The sequence below is a fragment of the Ambystoma mexicanum genome, chromosome 5q (assembly GCF_040938575.1).
Source record: "Ambystoma mexicanum isolate Mex_15411 chromosome 5q, UKY_AmexF1_1, whole genome shotgun sequence".
Lineage (NCBI taxonomy): Eukaryota > Metazoa > Chordata > Amphibia > Caudata > Ambystomatidae > Ambystoma > Ambystoma mexicanum.
The window spans coordinates 1,395,234,531-1,395,254,938 of NC_090933.1; the positions used below are offsets into that span (position 1 = coordinate 1,395,234,531).

Sequence of the window (20,408 nt, forward strand, 5' to 3'; positions counted from 1 at the left end):
AATAAGCAGCGCTCAGATACCCGAGGGTTTGTAGCGCTATATAAATGCTAAATTATTATTATTATTATTATTATTATTATTATTATTATTATTATTATTATTATTATTATTATTTCTTCCTGGTGGGGGGAGGAGGGAAAACCAATGATGTGGTTCTCCTGGGTAGGGCATGGTGACCCCAGTGCCGCTGCCTCTAACCGCTGCCTCTGAAGCCAGGGACTTCTGAACCAATATGTAGAGAAACAGAGGGAGGGTGAGGCATACACTCTAGTTCTCAGTGTTGAATACCTACTGCATTTCAAGTTGCTGTTCTCCTCCAAGCACTTTCATGTGTCTAACATTCTTCAGGGAGGCTGTCTTTTCAGGTGTTACAGATTAATCTCAATTGGTCTGAAGGAATTCTGGTAGCTGTAGTCTGTTTTAGGAACCAGGAACCAGCTCCCTTCCAAAAGCACACCTTTTTTCCTGTTGGGGGGAGGGAGGGAAACCAATAATGTGGCCCTCCTGGGTAGGGCATGGTGACCCCGGTGCCGCTGCCTCTAACCGCTGCCTCTAAAGCCTGGGACTTCTGAACCAATATGTAGAGAAACAGAGGGAGGGTGAGACGGGTACTCTAGTTCCCAGTGTTTAATACCTGCTGCATTTCAAGTTGCTGTTCTCCTCCAAGCGCTTTCATGTCTCTAACAATCTTCAGACATGAATAGCAACTCAGCAAGTTCAGCAGAGCAGCAAGTACACCCTTTTGCCCCAAGATTAAGACATCCGCACTCTGTTCATTGTTCTTGTCTGTGTAGTGTAGTCCTAAGCATGCTTTAGAAAGGCTTTCAGGCTCCATGCCCAGTGGTGGGAAATGTTGTGACGTAGGATGTCCCTGGCTGTCAGGTGATGCACTACGTTGCGTGGTCAATAAATATGGAGCAGGGCCCCCAGCATGGGGCAAGGCAGACGCCTGTAACGACTCTGATGGGTGCTATCGAGTGTTCGAGTGTGAGTGTCTTTACTGGGAGTTCCCAGACCCTCTGGAGATTCCCCTAACACTGGCGATCAGTTGGGTGTTGGGATGTTTGCCCCCTGACCCATGAACTTCACTTTTTGCTCGCTGAGGACTGCACAGTCAGGTGTGCTGTGGCTGACCCTCCCAAGTGGGTTGGCCTTTTAATGTGATGTGTCCCTCCCAGGTGTGTTGCCCTTTTAAGATGGGCCATGGCTGTGTCATGGTCCAAGTTAATAAAAGGAGCCCCTGCAGGCACGTGCATCAGAATAGCTGAAGACTTTCAGAGGAACGACTAAGTCTATCCCTCATTTAGGCCTGCAAGCCCACCCTGTGTGAGTACTGGCCTGCATGCCTTGTTGCGATGGGGCCCTCTTGCCTGCAAGGTGGCAAGGGTCCACATGTTATGGGTAGGGTCCGCTCAGCCCCCCTTCTAAGACTGGGGGTTCCCCGGCAACCCCCTAAGGTACTGGGCCTCCAAGGTGCTGATGTCCCATAGCACACACATGGCCGACTTGATGCCAATAGCCAGGCTCCACAACAAGAAGTGGTTCCAGGCGATGGGCGGGTGAAGAGTGCTCATTGCTCGCAATGGGTTGTGGGTGGAGCTGCAGCTTGGCGCAACTGCTCTCTGAAGCGGTACAGCACACAACAGGTACTGTCTCACCGACTGGAGCCAGTTGGGGCTGCTGTCTAGTGTCTCTGCTACCCCTCATGCAGCAAAAGTGTAGACCTTCTGGGACGGACATCAATGGAGTGTGGCGGTAGCGCTGGCTGGTGGGCCTGCCAAATTGCCCCTCGTGTTCACCCTCACCTGATCTTCGCCCCCCCCGTATTTAATGAAACAATCTGAGGCATGAGGCTTGAAACAGACCTCTGCCACATCCCTACCACAACATAAATAAAGCGCTCAACTATCCTGCATTTGGATGGTCTCACTCTTCCTGGGCTCATTATAACCTACCAAAGGCCTCCTCCTGACATAAAACCACCTTTTTAACCAGTCATGCAGACCCGAATTCAAAACCTGTGCCTCAAGGAGCTTGCCATCAAAAACTTTGAAGACCACTCCTCTAAGAGTGTGTTATGTTACTTTTGTATAGCAACCTACTGCCATTGGCACTGTGTTTTGTGAATGGCCCTTCAGCAAACTGTAACCTGAACAACCATCACATAAAACAAGCATAACATGTGCATGCAACTAATTGTGATAATATCAAGCATCTATTTAATTATCAGATGGGATAGCTAGTGTAGTGCCATCAATAATAGCTGTTGTATGAGAGTGTTCAGGTGCTGCATGAATTGCATGAATTGCAATGTATGCGACTATGGAGCACCAAGTCCACACACCTCTGGGCAGTTTATTGAGAAGCCACCCTCAACACAGGGAGGTCCTTCCCTTCCCATGTAAGGTGAGACACAACAAACTGTTTAACACACTGTTTAACAGATTATTTTATTTAGCCCTATCTCAGATGATTATCATGCCCTTGTATCATCCCCCTAAGCAAACAATGAGCCGTGAACCAGGCCGGTGTATGGAAATATATTGGTATTTATTTAAATTAAAAGTAATAGAAATTTGCACGAAAATGTCAAATTCCGCTTTATCCGGGGCACAACACAATCAACTTCTCTCAGCATGAATAATTCACAAAAGTGTGTTGAAAAGAACACAATCACAATTCTTCACATTCTACTAATTTCACTTCAAGACATAATTAAACTGATCAATAACCAAAACAATTATAAATGTATTGTTGTGCGATTTTGATTTTCCTGCGGGCTTAAAATGCTAGCAGTAGAATTTCAAGATTGGTACAAATAGATATGGCAATTAAGATTTTGCTCACACTTTTTGGGGAAGCTGGACAGAAACATTCAAATTATTTGGGGAATTTCGTATTCCAGACCCCCCTCCACTGACATGCCTGTGTTGTGGAATGTGGATAAAAGATTTGACTGATTATAGAACAAAGACACCCCTCTTCTTTAACAAAGTCGTGGTCAGCAGAACAAAAGGGATTACCCAATTAAATTATAGGCAATAGTTTTAAGGGCACACTGGAAAGTGAGCTTTGTTCATTTTCTTTTTTTAAACAAAATTCACCCCGTAGTGTTCTGCCAAATGGGGAAATAATTAACTTTATATTTTTAGTTAAATAGACTAACAATCTACACAGTTTTGCCCCCACCAACTGTAAAGGGAAAGGATTTAAGGCAGGCAGACTCCCTCACTCTTTAGCTTCCCAGTGCTCATTTCTACTTACATAGAAAGCCTCTGTTTAAAGTTCAGGAAAGTCAGCTGCATCCTAGGGCACTCTGGAAAGATAGGGCAGCGGTCTGGTCACTCCACTCTCAAAGATGGCCTCCCGCTTTCCACCATAAGACCCAGTCAGTCTTGAGGCCTTCCTAGAAATAGAAAGCTCCACCCAAATGCACTCTCAGCAATCTCCTCTGGTGTTTCCTTACAGCTGTCAGATGGTAATTTTCAGCTGCCCTACTGATGATACATTTCACCAGCTCTGTCTCTTCTTACTAATGCAGTCCCCCTTCTATAGCAGTCACGACATCACCAATTTTACAATCTTGGGGAAGAACCCTGCCAGAGTTCTCACAACTAGAATTGTACAGTTACCCTTATCTCTCCTCCCAAACCCAGCCCCCAAGTCCGGATTGGTTTTGGTGTCTGGAACAACATATGGCATTTCCCATTTGCAATCACCATTTGTTCTCCTTTCACATTTTTGGCAAATACGTGTTATGCGTCAAAAACTTTGTAATTTACTAGTAACTGCCATAATATATATACATTTTCCTTTTCAGCTATTCATGGGGCATTTAATCTAACAACAGCCGGGTACGCACCATGTCACATGACTGGCAATTTTTTTACATCATTTTCACAAGAAGCATAACAGTTATGAATATGTAATTTATTAGACATATTCCTAATTTTTCCCTCCACCCGTTCTTCAACTCTCATCATTTGAATCTTTTCAGATCAGCCCGAAACACATCTTAGATGGCCATTACAGTTTCCGGAGTTGCAGTGGCTGAATTTTATATCTCGACAACCGCCTGGAAATGATATAACTAATAACACATACATGTAATCAGTATGACGTATGGTTGCTGAGAAAAAGGCCTAAATGATAATAGTCCTTTTACATTAATTGTGAATCTTCAGGTGGCACAAATGGCCATTCTCCTCCCTTCAGGCCACATGGTCTCACTGGGTCAACCTGTAACCAGAGTTTTTATTATTCTCTTTGTGTTTGCAGCTTGCTCTTTGAAGTTGGTTACCTCAATTTTCACACCTTTTGGTCATGCTTCGTCTCGGGGAACTTGCCCTGCAGTAACTGCATTCAGAGCCTGCCAGTCTGGGGAACACTGGTTTTCCACACCTTTAGCAGACACTTTACTGCAGTTGGTAATTAGATGGGAGATGCAACATGCAGACTGGCAGTGGGGGATTTCCTTGTGTAGTTTGTCCACAGCTAGCAAAAAGGGTTTGCCTTGGTCCGACATTTTTGCATGAAAACAAAGTGGCTTTCCAAATATCACTGGTATTTTGTATGTGAAACATAATATATCCTGCTTTTCAGGTGAAAGGGACCTTCAGTTTTCACTTGCAGCCACAAGCAAAGCAGTGTTTATGTCAGTGTTGACAACGCATGCTTTTCATGTTAACAGGACTTCTGTTTGGGGCCTTTAAATACACCCACAAGACTAGGAACATAGAGGACATAACTCAAAGTCACCATAGTTCTCCAGCATGGGGTCTGGCATGGATTCACATGCTCATGAATATTCCCCGTCGTCAGGCTGGGAATCCTCGGTAAAGAAAAAACCAGTATCAGTTTCGTTTCTGATCTGTCTTTCGTAGTAATAACCAATCACTGGTCTCTGCGTCATACTGACCACAGCCAATGACTGCCCTCTACCTAGGCCCCGCCTCTGGCAGCCATCTTCAGATTTTTACCGCACGTTCATGTGTTGGGATCCTCGTGCTATTGCTCTCGAGCGTTAGTGCTATTTTTTCGCGCTTTTTCACAAAAACTTCGATTTTTTTCGATCAAAAGAGCCTCAAGCTCCACCGATCCTACATCCGATTAACGGGGACCCGTGTCGGATTCGTCTGCGCCCCTCAAGGGTGAAGATTTCGTCGAGCTACACTTCGGAGGACTCCAGAAGCTTCTCAGGCCCGGTCTCGAAGATGGCCCAGGAGAAGGGAAGCTCGACGCCCGGAAAGCTGTTCAGGGTCTGCCCTGGATGCCAGCTGCAGAACGTCTTTAAGGAGGACGAACACTCTTTCTGCCTGTACTGCCTTCATGAGGACAAGATGCACGTGGAGAAGGACTGTGCGTTTTGCGGCAACATGTCGGAACGGACCATGAAGGACCGCCACCAACGTCTCGCCAACTGGCTGGAGGGTAAGAGCCCGTCCGGCGAGAAGAAGAGAAAATCCGAGCGGTCTTCTAAGACCTTTGAGGGCGCCCCGGCGACGGGGGCCCAACATAAGGCTAAGCACCGCGAGTCCGCTGGCACCGGGAGCGCCGAACGGTCGGGCTCTACGGGCGTCAGGCAGGGCGCACCCTCCCCGGCACCATCAACCACGAGCCAACGCTCTGGGTCGGGTAAGAGGAAGGCCGAGCAGCCGGCGAAGCTCCTGGAGAGGCCCCGGTCGAGCTCTAAGGCAGAGGAGGAGCGTGGCAGTGCCCCCTCCCTCAAGGATAAGGCGGTGAGCGCACCTAAGGTGGTGAAGGCCTTGATCCCTCCGACCAAGCCCTCTATCGAAACGGTCGCAGCGGCCCTGGCTCAGCCTGTGGAGGCTACACCAGTGGTGGCGACCTCGGGGCCCAGAATCTCCCTGCCTCCTCGGAGGGAGTCTTCTTTTGTGCCCATCGATAGGACCCCCGTGAAACCCCCCGTGGGGAAGAAGAAGGGGGGGCAGGGCGTCGTCGTAGATTCGGCCTCAACCTCAGAAGAGGAGCTGATCGAGGTCTTAAGCCACGGCCTAGGCATGGAAGAAGGCCAGCCCGTCGGAATGGACCCCGACGCAGGTGACGACGACGACATCGTCGAGGATACCGACGGGGCCCCTGCTCGCCCGTCGGATTCCCCTCTGCCAGCGCCACGAGACAACTCGGCGGCCATTTTGTTGGCCATACAGTCCTTATGCTCTGAGATAAGGACGAGGCTACCGTTGCCGACGGAGGAACCTCTCCCGTCGGGGGATCCAGAACCGGGACCTTCTGGTGTTCCCCCTACCAAGAAGAGAAGGATCCATCCTCCACCTCCTTTTCAGCCGTCGCGCCCCGTCCAGCCCTCCTCCCCGTCCACCCGAGGGGATGATACGGGGACTGACACGGCAGCGACGGGTACGGATGACGAGGCATACGATGAGGATATTCCGTCGTCGCCTCCCGCTAGGGCTTCTCCGCCCGACGAGATCGGATCTTTCCACTCCATGATCTCCAGGGCTTCCGAGCTTTTCCAACTCTGCCCTGAGGAGAAGAAAAAGGAAGGCTTCCTTTATCAGCGGCGCGAGGCCAAGAGGAAGACGGTCCTCGCAGTGCCCCTGTTGGACGACATTTGGGACGAGGGCCTTACCCTCCTCAAGAACCCTTCCAGCTAGAAGAGACCGGTACGAGAAAAAGTACCGGGTCCCGGACACGGCCTCCCTGTGCCTCCGGGCGCAGCCTACCCCGGATTCCGTCGTCTCCGCGGTGGCCAGGAAGAAAGCGGGGGGGGGGGGTGCGGCCTCCACATTGACTTCCCCGCCGGACGGCGAGGGAAAGAAATTGGATGCGATGGGACGTCGAGTCATCTCGTCGGCGGCGACGACGATTAAAGCGGCCAACGCCTTGGCTATCGTGGCCCGCTACGACAGGGAGCTCTGGTTCAAAATGGCTCCCCTGCTGGATTTTCTGCCGGACGACAAGAGGGCGGAGGCCTTGGAGATCCTACAAGAAGGTGAGGTGGCCTCGGACCACGCCATCACCGTGGCGACGGACATCGCCGACACTGGGTTCCGACAGTTGGGCAACGGCGTTTGCCTTCGACGTCGTGGATGGCTCAAGGCTACGGACTTCCGGCAAGACGTCCAGACCAGAGTCCTGGACATGCCCTTCGATGGGAACAACCTGTTTGTGAAGACTGTGGACGATTCCCTTCAGGCCATTAAGGCGGACACTGAGACGGCCCGGGCCCTTGGAGTTCTGCAGCAGCGACGGACACCCTTTCGGAGCAGCGGAGGCAAGGGCGCCTCCAAAGGTTCCGGCGGCGGTTTCGCTTCCTACCGTCAAGCGGCCCGCTCGTCGTCGCAAGAGGCCTACAGAGGACGAGGCAAGTCTAGCGGACCCCGCCGTCGTCGCCAAGGAGGTCAAGGCGGCAAGGCCGCGTCCAAGCAGGATTGAACCGGCCGTGGGGTCGGGCCCCCACCGAAGCACCCCGGTGGGAGGCCGGCTGGTGAGCTTCGTCAGCGTGTGGGAGTCCATCTCCACCGACCGTTGGGTGCTGGACGCTCTGGCCCGGGGACACGCACTCGAGTTTCAGAGAAGATGCCCGCGCGTCCCCCCCGTGGCCAGGAGAGAACTTCACGTCCCTCAACTTCTTCTGGAGGTAAAGGCGATGCTCAGGAAGGGCGCCATCGAACTCGTCCCAAAGAGGCTTCGGGGCTCCGGAGTTTACTCGAGATACTTCCTCGTGAGGAAGAAGACGGGAGGATGGCGCCCCATCCTAGACCTGCGACGTCTCAACAAGTTCATCAAGGCGCAGAAGTTCCGGATGGTCACCCTCCAGCACGTCCTGGGTCAGCTGGAGGAAGAAGACTTCCTATCGTCGTTGGACTTGGAGGATGCCTACTTCCACATTCCCATCCTAAAGGGGCACCGAAAATTCCTCAGGTTCGTGGTCCAAGGGCGTCACTACCAGTTCAAAGCCCTCCCCTTCGGACTACGGTCGGCACCCAGGGTATTCACCAAGTGCCTCGCACCGGTGGCGGCGCAGCTGCGCCGCGAGGGGATCCACGTCTACCCCTACCTGGACGACTGGCTCATCCGCGCCAAGACGAGGGAGCTCGCCGTGGACCACACGGCAAGGACCGTCCAACTTCTCACGGACCTGGGATTCTCCGTGAACTACGCCAAAACCCACCTGGTACCCGCGCAGGACGCTCTGTTTCTGGGAGCGAGGCTCGACACAGTGTCCCTTCTGGCCTCCCCGTCGGAGGAGAGGACCAGGACCATCTTGGGCAAGGTGCAACGGATGTTGGTGGCCGACGCAGCCAAAGTGAGGTCCATCAAGTCCCTCCTCGGGATGATGTCTTCCTGCATCTACCTCATTCCCATGTGCAGGCTCCGGATGCGCCCGTTGCAAGAATTCCTGGATGCACGCTGGATCCAGACGACGGGCAACTTCGAGGAAAGGATCAAGCTCGACGAGAGCTTCCGACGAGCGATACAGTGGTGGGGCACCCGCGCGCATCTGACGGCGGGAATGGACTTCCAGACCCCAGCCCACCAGGAGACAGTGACCACGGATGCCTCCCTGGAAGGGTGGGGAGCGCACACCGAAAATCTGCACGCAAGGGGGCTTTGGCTCCCGACGGAGAAGGCCCTGCATATCAACGTCCTGGAGCTCCGTGCAGTGTTTTGGGCCCTCAGGTCCTTCCTTCCGTCCCTCAAGGGCAAGGTGGTGAGGATCTTCACCGACAACACCACCACCATGTTTTACATCAGGAAACAGGGCAGAACCAGGTCCCCGGCACTGTCCAAGGAGGCGCAGGACCTGTGGCATTGGGCCGTCGCCCAAGGGATATTTCTGGTGCCGTTTCATCTGGCAGGGATAAAAAACACCATCGCCGACTCACTCAGCAGGGAGCTGCGCTCGTGCCACGAGTGGGAACTACGGCAGGATCTGGTGGATCGCCTCTTCCGACGGTGGGGCACACCCCAGATCGACCTGTTCGCGACGGCGACGAACACCAAGTGCCGGAGGTTCGCCAGCAGGTTTCCCCAGGCGAGGAGCATGGGCGATGCTTTCTCGTTCCCCTGGGAGGGCCTGTTCCTCTACGCGTTCCCTCCCTTGCCTCTGCTAATCCGGCTCGTCAACCAGCTCAAGAGGTCACGGTGCAGGATGATCCTCGTCGCACCTGCGTGGCCGAGGCAGATATGGTTCCCGGACCTTCTGGACTTGTCAGCGTCCCCGCCAATGAAGCTGCCGGCGGACGCGGATCTACTCTCCAGGGAAGGAGGCGCCATCCTCCACCACGACCCCAAGTCGCTGAACTTGCAGGCCTGGCTCCTGCAGCGCTAGAGTTTGGAGGATACGACATACCGGCCGATTGCAGAGAGGTTCTTGCAAAGGCCAGGGCGTCCTCGACTCTTAAGTGCTACGGACACAAATGGAAGAGGTTCTCTGTCTGGTGCCGCGCACAGAAGATTAACCCTCTACGGATTACGGCTCCCCAAGTACTGCCGTACCTGCTGACGCTGGCCAAGGCTGGTCTGGCACACGCGTCCATCAAGATTCATCTTGCTGCGATCTCCCGATACACCAGAACCACGGGGCGGACGTCCTTGTGGTCTCATCGTCTGGTGAAGGAGTTCATGAAGGGACTATTCAGGTCGTTCCCGCCGGTGAAGGCTCCGGCCCCGGCGTGGGAGCTCAACATGGTGCTGACAAAGCTCATGGGACCTCCATTCGAGCCTCTACACTCGGCCCCGTTGAAATTTCTGTCGTGGAAAACAGCGTTTCTCGTGGCCATAACCTCCGCACGACGGGTGGGAGAGATCCAGGCCCTTTCCTGCAAGGCTCCGTACTTGACTTTTCACGACACGAGGGTAGTGCTCAGGACGCACCCCTCCTTCATGCCCAAGGTACCGTCGGACTTCCATCTCAACGAACCCTTGGTGTTACCTGTGTTCTTCCCGTCGCCTTCGTCACCGGCTGAGAGGACTTTGCACTCACTGGATGTGGCTAGAGCGCTGAAGTTCTACGTGGACCGCACGAAGTGTTTTCGGAAGACGTCACAACTCTTTGTAAACTTTGGACCTGTCAATCAGGGGAAGGCTCTCTCGAAGGCTTCCATCTCCAGATGGCTCTCCGGCTGTATCATGTACTGTCACCGGTTGGCAAACCGACCGCTGCCTGGCCGTCCGAGAGCCCATTCCACCAGAGCGATCGCAGCTACCACGGCGTTCCTATCTGGTGTGCCCCTGCTGGACATATGCAGGGCTGCTACGTGGAGGTCGACGCACACCTTCACGAAATTCTACTGCGTCGATCGGGATTCCAGGGAGGAGTCCAGGGTCGGCCAAGCAGTGCTGCGCAACCTGTTCGCCTGAGGTGAGCCTGGTGAGGAGGTAAGATGCTTAATGTTGAGTTTGATGTGATGCTTAATGTTGAGCCTTTGCCACCTCCCGTGGTTGTGCATGTGTGTACTGCTATGTATTCTTTATTCATGAGCATGTGAATCCATGCCAGACCCCATGCTGGAGAAGGAACAAGTTACTTACCTGTAACTGTTGTTCTCCAGCATGGGTCTGGCATGGATTCACATGCGAACCCTCCCGCCTACCCCTCTGCGGCTCTTCACTTGGTCATACTGCCACTTCACGTGCTTCCAAATCTGAAGATGGCTGCCAGAGGCGGGGCCTAGGTAGAGGGCAGTCATTGGCTGTGGTCAGTATGACGCAGAGACCAGTGATTGGTTATTACTACGAAAGACAGATCAGAAACGAAACTGATACTGGTTTTTTCTTTACCGAGGATTCCCAGCCTGACGACGGGGAATATTCATGAGCATGTGAATCCATGCCAGACCCATGCTGGAGAACAACAGTTACAGGTAAGTAACTTGTTCCATATAAGAAACAGGCATCACTAGAGGTTTAGCAGGGATCTGACAGCATTGGGCCAGGACCTCACACCAGAGGAAATGCCCAAGCTGTGGAGACAGAAAACAGTGATTGTGATGTTCCATCCATGTAACCTTGGTGAGTCCGTTTCTCATGCCATGAATACTGAATTAGCAATAAAGCATGGAAGACTTGAGTACTAGAGACTATTTCTTTTATTTTGTTTTATTTAAATTTTTGTTTAGCGCTGGCACTACCAAGACAGTCTCAGAGCACCTTACATCTTTCATTGATTGAAAAGGTAGGAGCTCAGAAAAGAAGTTACACAATATTTTCAGGAGAGGATAGGACAATTAGGTTAGACAGGTGATAGCAGTGCAGGAGGGTAGAATCATGTGTGAGGAAACAGGTATGTTTTGAGGCTATTTCTGAAAGTGGTGATGAAGAGTGCATTGCAGATTTGTAGAGGTAGGATGTTCCATGCCCTGGGTGCTCAGTCGGTAAATGCATGTTTTTGTGTGCATGTGAGTTTGCAGAGTAGAATGTGTAGAATGTGTTGGCTGACCTGTCTGTGGTGTGTGTGGGTGATAATTTGGAGTTTGTCCTGAAGGTAAGATGGCATTTTGAGCTTCGTGGCTTGAGGAGGATGGGTAAGGCGATTGAGTTTTGTATGGCTTGCATGGGAGGCAAGGGTCCTGTTGAGGAGTCCAGTGAGGAGAGCATTTCCATAGTCCCGCTTAGAGAGAATCAGCACTTGGACTGAGGTGCAGAAGTCATCAGGAGGAAAGATTTGTCTTATTTTGTGTAGGAGGTGTAGTTGTAGACTGAATGTTTTTATGACAGTGGCTATGTGGTGTTTGTAGGAGAGGTGTGGGTTGATGGTGAAGCCAAGGGATTTCACAGCTATGGAGAAACATATGTTTGGGTAATACATGGTCAATTCTTGGGTCCATGGGTTGAGGTTGGGTTTGTGCCTGGGTAGGCTGATGAGGAGGTATTCTGTTTTGGAAGGATTGAGTTTGAGGATTTGGGTGGCCATTATGATGAATCAAGGGATTTCATCCCTTCCCCCCAAGGAGGAGCCTCCCCATTTGAAGCGAGGGAGGTATCTCCACTTCGCAAGACCCTCCCTAGAGTTCTGGCCAATTGGGACCTCACTGGGAGAGACTCCCCCTTGGCTGGACAAGGACTCCAATTTCTGTGAGGAACTTCCTAAGTCATTCCCCATTGTGGAATACATGGGCCTATCAGATGTGAAGAACAGAATACAATTCAGTTTATACTGGCTGGCTGATGACAACATAAAACATGCTGTTACAAACAGGAAAGAGAGTCTGTGTTTAAAAAGAGACTTCCATTTAACTGAGATGAGAAGACTGAAATGAGGGTACGTGCCGAAGCAAGGTGAAGCAGAGATACGCATACACCTGAGAGATGCAGAGCCAAGGAGAGACGCAGTATCCACAACCTTCAGAACTGCTCTGAGAGCGAGAACAAAATGCTGGACTCCCGGTGTCTATACAGAGAGAGAAACCGAGGAGAAAACCCGCTGAAGTTTGAAAGGAATTACATAAGTCTTATGAGAGGTACATTTGAATTGTTTGTATGGATGGATTGGGAGATTCATTGATTTTTAATAAGTATTTCTTCACCTTCTTGCACATTTCATTACATATATTAGTGTTAACATTGTTGGACTACATCTTTTGTTGTCATTATTACAGAGGTGTGTGAATCCCTTTGGGTAGGTTGAATGTAATTTTTATGTATTGATGTGGTTTATATATTTCCCCTGGGTTCAATGAGTCATTGGGAGGCCTGCCTCTTTAGGCTAGGTTTGGTGCATCACGTTGCTGAGTGGGTTGTTGGATGTTTTTGCGTTAGAGCCCGTTTATTTGACTTTTATCTTTCCTGTTGCTGCTTATTCTCTTGGGTCGGTATGTCTTGCCACCTGAGTAGTGACCATGACTGGTGCTGATATTTTGTTTAATTGGCAGATGCCATCAGGGCTCATTCTTCTTTTAAAAAAAATAAATACATGTCACTCAGGCAGGACATTTAGCTGTCACAAGTGACTCTAAGAAGACATTATTCTGCACACAAATGCAAGGTCATTTGTTGAATAAATACCTAAGATTTAATACAAACTTCTGTTGGGTTTGCTGGTTCAGAATGATCCTTATCTATTCCAGAATATAAATCATCTTTTTCTGGCATTTGCACGAAATGCAGCTGTGACCGGATTCTCTTAAAGATCAATACAGCCCAAAAGCCAGTCGCAAGATTGAGGAATAACTACAAGCTGCTGAGTTGGCTTTTCTATCTGATACGAGCATTCAGAATGCAAAAGACAAATTGCAGATGGTCCAGAAACAGGTCACAGAAATTGTCAGACTGACTATGAATAAACAAATGAACACACTTAAACAAAACTCAAATTAATTCTGACAAGGAAACTGTTTATCCATATTTATTTGTGGATGATACAGGCCCCAGTACATGGGGAACATAAAATTGTTACAGAAAAAATGGTACGGCCTATTTAAAAGACAAGTTACATTTTCAAACACTAAATATGGCTCTGATTTGGAAGACAAAATCCACAATTATAGGGGCCAATTGTGAGGAAAATGTGTCATTTATTTTGGCAGAGGACAACCACAAGGTCGTGCAATACCTTTTCCAGGACCAACCCCCACCACATCTTCCTCAGAGATTTTTCAAGACATGCAGGAGAGTATACAGGAGATTACCTATTTCCCTCCTATGTTGAACTTATCTTCTAAAGAAAATTATCTTCTAACTTATCTTATCTTATCTTATTTTCTAAAGAACTTATTGAGTTGCACTTGGAGTTATTGATCAAAGGTATGTCTTTTGTCCTGATGAAGGATCCTACAAAAAATGAAAATGAAGATTGAAATAGAACTCAGACATGATGTGGCACAGGTCACAGCTAAAAGGGTAGAGATGGCATCTTTGAACACTAAGGAGTTTGATGTTCTTGATATGGGTATGCCATTATTTTATATCTTGCCTAAAGTAAATGCAGACTTGATTGGCTCTCCAGTCCGTCCTGTCTTTTCACTTTGCAGTTCCCTCCTTAAACCAAATGGCACATTTGAAGACTTCCTTTTTAAGTCAATAGCATTAAAAATCAGCCACTTATTTAGTGGACTCTGCCGATGTGATAAGGCAAGTAGAAGGGTTCTCTCTTAATCCAACATCTGACTGACTGCTTACATTAGATGCCGAAGCCTTATACTGTAACTTTCCCTAATGGGAGGCTTTGAACATCATTAAAATATTTTTGGAAGATAGGGATAGGCCGCATATTGTACCCAGTGAATTTCTGAATGAACTTTTGGAAATCACCCTGACCACAAATTATTTTCAGTTTAAATATGATTTCTATATGCAAAGGAACCAGCATGTGAGCTGCGTACGCTTCAAATTTTACAAACGTATACATGGCCAAGTCTGAGCAATGGTATATTTCTACTGCAACTAATCTGTTTCTCCCAGCATTTAAATTGTTTGAATGCTATATTGATGACATCCTGATTATTTGGGATTCTAATAAGGTGTCAGTTGGTGAATGTTTGACCTGGATTAATGGACTGAACACCAATTTAAAGTTTTCTCTAAATCAGAGCACTCGAGAGCTAACTTTTTGGGATTTGACAATCAAGCAATGCGATTGGATATCGGTTGTTAGTTTATATCACAAAGACAAAGATCGGAACACTATATTACATTTTAGCAGCTTCCATCCATAAGCCTTCTGTAATATGATTCCATATGGACAGTTTGTGTGAGCAAGAAGGGATTGTACAAAGATGACGGATTTTAAGAAAGAAGTAGATATTATTTCAGCAGGTTCTTGTGGCAATCATGTGAGCGGGCTCAAATTCAGGATCGAGAAAGTTTGTTGTCACACAAAGAACATCCCACAATGGACAGGATGTTGTGTGCTACCAAATTTAACATCATGCATAGCTATTCCATTAGGAAATTAAGTTTGAAACCTTGGTGAGCAGTAGCCCATGGAAGCATATTTCTGTGGTGGAAAGACTCAAGAAGATGGCAAATTACTTTTTTATTAACATGTATGAAATTGAATTATAGTCTATAGTTTTTCAGCGCACACTAGGAAGTGAGCTTTGTTAATTTCGAAATTTAACATCACCCCGTAGTGTTCCACCAAATGGGGAATTCATTAAATGAATCTCTTTAGTTCAGTAGGCTAAGGATCTACACAATTCCCACCCCCCCCACCAACCACTATAAAGGAAAAGGATTTAAGGCAAGCAGACTCCCCCACCTTTAAGTTTCCCAGGGCTCAGTTCTACTTACATAGAAAGTTTCTGTTTAAAGTTCAAGCAAGCCAGCTGTGTTTCAGGACACTCTGGAAAGATAGGGCAGGGTTCTGGTCACTCCACTCTGAAGGACAGACTCCCACTCTCCACCATGGGACCCAGTCAGCTTCTAGACCTTCCAAGAAATAGACAGCTCCACCCAGATGCACTCTCAGCAATATCCTCGTGTGTTTCCTTGCAGCTGTCAGATGGTAAATTTCAGCAGCCCTCATTTCCAAAGCTTTGTCTCTTCCTCCTAGTCCAGTCCCCCTTATATAGTAGTGATCACACCATAGAGTTCACAATCTTGGGGGAAGTACCTTGCAAGAGTTCTTGCAACTAGGATTGGATAGTTAACCTTCTCTCTCTTCCTAAATCCAGCCTCCCTCCCCGGACTGGTTTAGGGGTCTGGAGCAATATATGTCAATTCCCATTTGCAATCCCCATTTGTTCTCATGTCAAATGTTCACAAAAATCCATTTATGTGTCAAAACCTCCAACGACCCAAAAGTATGTCTCAAAAAATTAGTGATATCTATGTCTGCTCCGCGGTCACACTTCCCTGTTCGCTCCGTGGACAAGATAACGATTGGCTAATCGGCAGAGTCATGTCCGCAGACATGTGACGCATTCACTAATTGGACGGTGAAGAGCGTGAAGTGCGTCAGATTGTTCCGATGCGCCCGCCGTCTTTCATCCGTGTTTTCGTGTCTGCGGACATCGCAGCTAAAACATATAAAAAAAACTAAAGATTGCACTTGTTAAGCTTAGCAAACACTGTCTCGGAAGGTGAGGGTTGATGAGGCTGGGATGGGATGTGGCAGCAGGAAGAAAAAAAGTGGTGCTTTTTTGTCACGAAAATCATACGGTACATTTGAAGTTGTTGCTCAATATATTGTCCAAAGTGTTACTGTGTCTGTGTTACAATGTATTTAAAATAATATTGCAGTCAAACTGGCGCCCTAGAGTTTGAAATCTGAGGCAGCCACCTGCAGTGTTTGATGGAAACAGCGGGTCTGCAACTGTATGGCAGTACCAGTTCTTATGAATGCGTTGAGCCATGTTGTTGCAAAGTGAGAATGTATTTGGATTCTGAGTGAAGGTCACTAGCTTTGCATTTTGGTTGCGCACTCAGGAGACATCTGCATGGGGCTAAACTCATAACGGTCAATTGTTTTTTGACCTTGAGCGAAAGGGAATATTCAGTAAGAATGCAGGGAGTGGAAGTTTGCGATAAGGCAAATTTGAAAAGGTTATGCATACCAAATGTTTGTAAGACACATGTAGTATAGTATCAGTTCATGAAGATTCCCTTGGTGCAAGCACATTGCTGTCTGAGTTTCACAAAGAGAATGGAGACCCTCAATATTGTGTAAGTTTGCTTTTGACGACTCTTCACCGGAACGAGATTTACATTTTTTATAACCTGAACATTAATTTTGGCAATGTAACTGAAGCACTATTTTTTTGAGTAGTTGTCATTTCTTTGTAGTTATGGGGAGTGCAGAATCTCGCCGTTTGTAGACTATCACCAGATGCACCCATGCTCAATGCTAATATGTCTATAAAATGTCATGTATGACCACATCGATTTGTGTATCACTTTCCACGTTCTTTTTGTCCTTTTTTAAATGGTTTGCTGTGTGTAGTAATCGTTAGTTTAAACTGTATGCCGATTTAAGAAATCAATAGATGTATTGTAATAAAGGGTGAACAGTTGCAGTATGGCAAAAAAGTTAAAAATCTATGCTGCTAGTGGCAGGAGAATCTGGGGAGGGAGAGTCTCGTGGGAGCGAAAGTAAAAACAGTTAATTTTGCACTGCACTCTCTACAGAGTATTTTGCCCTATTTTCCAATGGAAGATAGGGCGGCTGTGGTGGGGGCAATGACTAACCCCACCTGGACTACTGCAATAGTTTGCTAGTAGGAATCCCAAAAAAGCAAATGGACCGACTGCAGAGGGCACAGAATGCAGCAATTAGCGCAATTGGTAATCTTAGGAAAAGAGATCATGTTTCAACGCTACGAAGATCCATCCACTGGTTGAGGGTGGAGGATAGAGTTACATTTAATATGGCATGTCTAGTTTTTAAATATTTGAAGGGACTAGCACCTGAATATTTGGCTGATAAGATTACACCATATCATCCCAAAAGAAATCTACATTCAGAGGATAAACTCCTCATTTGTAGTTTACAAACTAAGTTTGTTACTAGAGGAGACAGAAGCTTTGGAGCCTTTGGCCCCAGAGTCTGGAATGGCCTGCCATTGGAAATTAGAATGTGTGAGACTCTTGACATCTTTATGAAAAAACTAAAAACATTCCTATTCAAATAAAGGAAGAAACTGAATGAACCAGAATTTCAATGTTGTTTTTTTTATGTAGCTGTTCAATTCTAAATCTAGTTGTCATCTGCGCCCGAATATGGTTTACTCCGTCTGGTGCGCATTTAAAAATGCATCAAAATCAAAAATCAAAATCAAATTCGGTAATGCTGGAGAGGAACGTCATTGAGAAAGGGGTTGATTATCACTAGGGTTGATTATGTGAGGGTCAGGGGCGGGCCATATGATTTATTGACGTCAGGGCGATTTCTCTTAGCCAGATGCAGCAATGGACAAGATTAGCACAAGATGGACATGCTCTACTGTCAGATTTAGTAGGTTTCTAAAAGAGGAAACATTAGGTAAGGTACACTGAAAATGTTTGCGATAGATCAATGTTTGTACAATAATACGTGGTCGACCCCTCGGATAATAATATCTTCTGACCATTCCACTTGTGACACTTATGAAATAAGGTGTGGCGAGGTGGGGTTAATGCTGATGGTTGGAATACTTCTGACGTGTTTGCGAATGAGTTCACAAAGTTTGTAGAGATTTTGTGCACACGTAATATGACGAATAATTTGTGTATTCTTTTGACAGCTTGGAAATAAAAAGCTGGGTGGATTTACAGTAAATTTGCGTAAGGCTGATTGGCAACTTTTGAAAAACATTGTGTTGGAGATGTGGCAGTGTTTTCATATTTGCCAAGTGTCGTAATGTAGTTAAAAAAAATAGCGGTACAGCTTCAGTGACTGAGGGATAGGCTGTATTCATGGGCAGTGGGCAGAATGTCGGGGTCATGGTATAAGGTCATGATCCGGACAATGTGGCTATTGGCCATTACCAGAAGGGTCAAAACATAGGCTTAAAGTTGCCATGTCCACCTGGAACTGGCTTTGTGGTAAAGTTGTTGCACATTAGGATACATTTGAAAGGGAACCAAAATGTGCTCATGGCAATATGGTCACAGGGTCTCCTTTTTGCTTTTTGCAGGCTGCAATGGAAAGCGAAGAAGGGCCCTGCATGGAACACCCGCCTTCCCTTTCTATGGTGGCCATCTTGGAAAAGGATTTTGTTTCCTAAACCGGGACGCCTCTGGCGTCCCGGGTTCGGACAAACAATCATCTTTTTTAGTAGCACAGGTTACTGCTTTGGAAATCTAGATTGTTAATGGCAGTCATCCCCAATCTTAGGAGTAGAAGGGGGGGTAATGATCCAGAGACCTCGTTATGCACTCTCACTTCGATTGGGCTGATAACTTGGTCTGCTGGCCCTTTCTCCACCGTTCCAGTCCCTGGAACGGAGGATAAACTGTACAATATTTCCATTAGCATAACATAAACTGCAAATGGAAATGGAAATGGAAATGTTGGAAAATGTTATTGCGTCTATGTACTTTACTGCGAAATATAAAGTAGATGGAGTCTATGTGGTTTTTTTTAGTTCAATTTTTTTTAGTTCAATTTTTTAGACACGAGCAGAACAAGGGGCATGAGCGGGGGGTGGGAGGGACACGAGCACAACACAGGGCATGAGCGAGGGGTGGGGGAGTCACAAGCACAACACGGGGCATGAGCGTGGGGTGGGGGGGACAGGGGCACAACAAGGTCCATGAGCGGGGGGTGGTGGAGGACACGGGAACAACACGAGGCATAAGCGGGGGGTGAGGGGGACACGAGCACAACAAGGGGCATGAGCAGGGAGTGGGGGACACACGAGCAGAATACCAGGAATGAGGGGGGGTGGGGGGACATGAGCACAACACGGGGCATGAGCGGGGGTGGGAGGGACACGGGCACAACACGGGGCATGAGCGGGGGTGAGGGGACACAAGCAGAACACGGGGCATGATCAGGGGGTGAGGGGGACACGAGCACAACAAGGGGCATGAGCGGGGTGTGGGGGAGGACACGAGCACAACAAGGGGCATGAGCGGGGGGTGAGGGGGACACGGGCACAACACAGGGCATGAGCGGGGATGGGGGGGGACACGAGCACAACAAGGGGCATGAGCGGGGGGTGGGGGAGGACACGAGCACAACAAGGGGCATGAGCGGGGGGTGGGGGAGGACACAGGCACAACACGGGGCATGAGCGGGGGGTGGGGGAGGACACAGGCACAACATGGGGCATGAGCGGGGGGTGGGGGAGGACACGGGCACAACACGGGGCATGAGCGGGGGGTGGGGGATGACACGGGCACAACACGGGGCATGAGCGGGGGGTGGGGGAGACACGAGCACAAACGGGGCATGAGCGGGGGGTGGGAGGACAGGAAGGGAGACACGCAAGGCTGCTGGTGTTTTACTGTGCAGGCCGCAGATCCCGATCTTCAGGCCCTCCGCAGGCCTGATGCAAACATAAACTATGATGGCGGGCGTCTCTGAAAATAGACGCACTGCACGCTTCACTGCACCCAATGGAAGAGCACGTCAGATGTCCACGGACATCACGCAAGCCGCTTGCCCAATCCCTGTTCTGTCCGCGGAGCTAACAGGGAAGTGTGTTGGCGCATCGGACACAGATATCACTAATTATTTTCACTTACATTTTTGTCATTTTTAAAAAAAACTACTGGACGGATTTACACCAAATTAAAAAAAGCATGCTTTCAGGACCAAGCCGGCGCTCCTGCTGCCCCATGTCTCTATCCCCTTCCCCCACCCCCCGCTCGTGCCCTGTGTCTCTCCCCTTCCCCCCACCCCCCGCTCATGCCCTGTGTCTCTCTCCTCTTCCCCCTCACCCCCCGCTCATGCCCCATGTGTCTCTCCCCAAACCCCCCACCCCCCGCTCATGCCCCGTGTGTCTCTCCCCTCCCCCCACACCCCACTCATGCAGCGTGTGTCTCTCCCCCTCCCCCCA

The 20,408-nt window shown here is 48.8% G+C and overlaps 1 protein-coding gene across 1 annotated transcript in view; it reads left to right on the forward strand.

Moving 5' to 3' along the window:
* LOC138498204 (GTPase IMAP family member 4-like) overlaps positions 1 to 20,408 on the forward strand; it is a 288,320-nt gene that overhangs the window by 111,823 nt on the left and 156,089 nt on the right. The gene's annotated exons all lie outside the window — the stretch shown is intronic.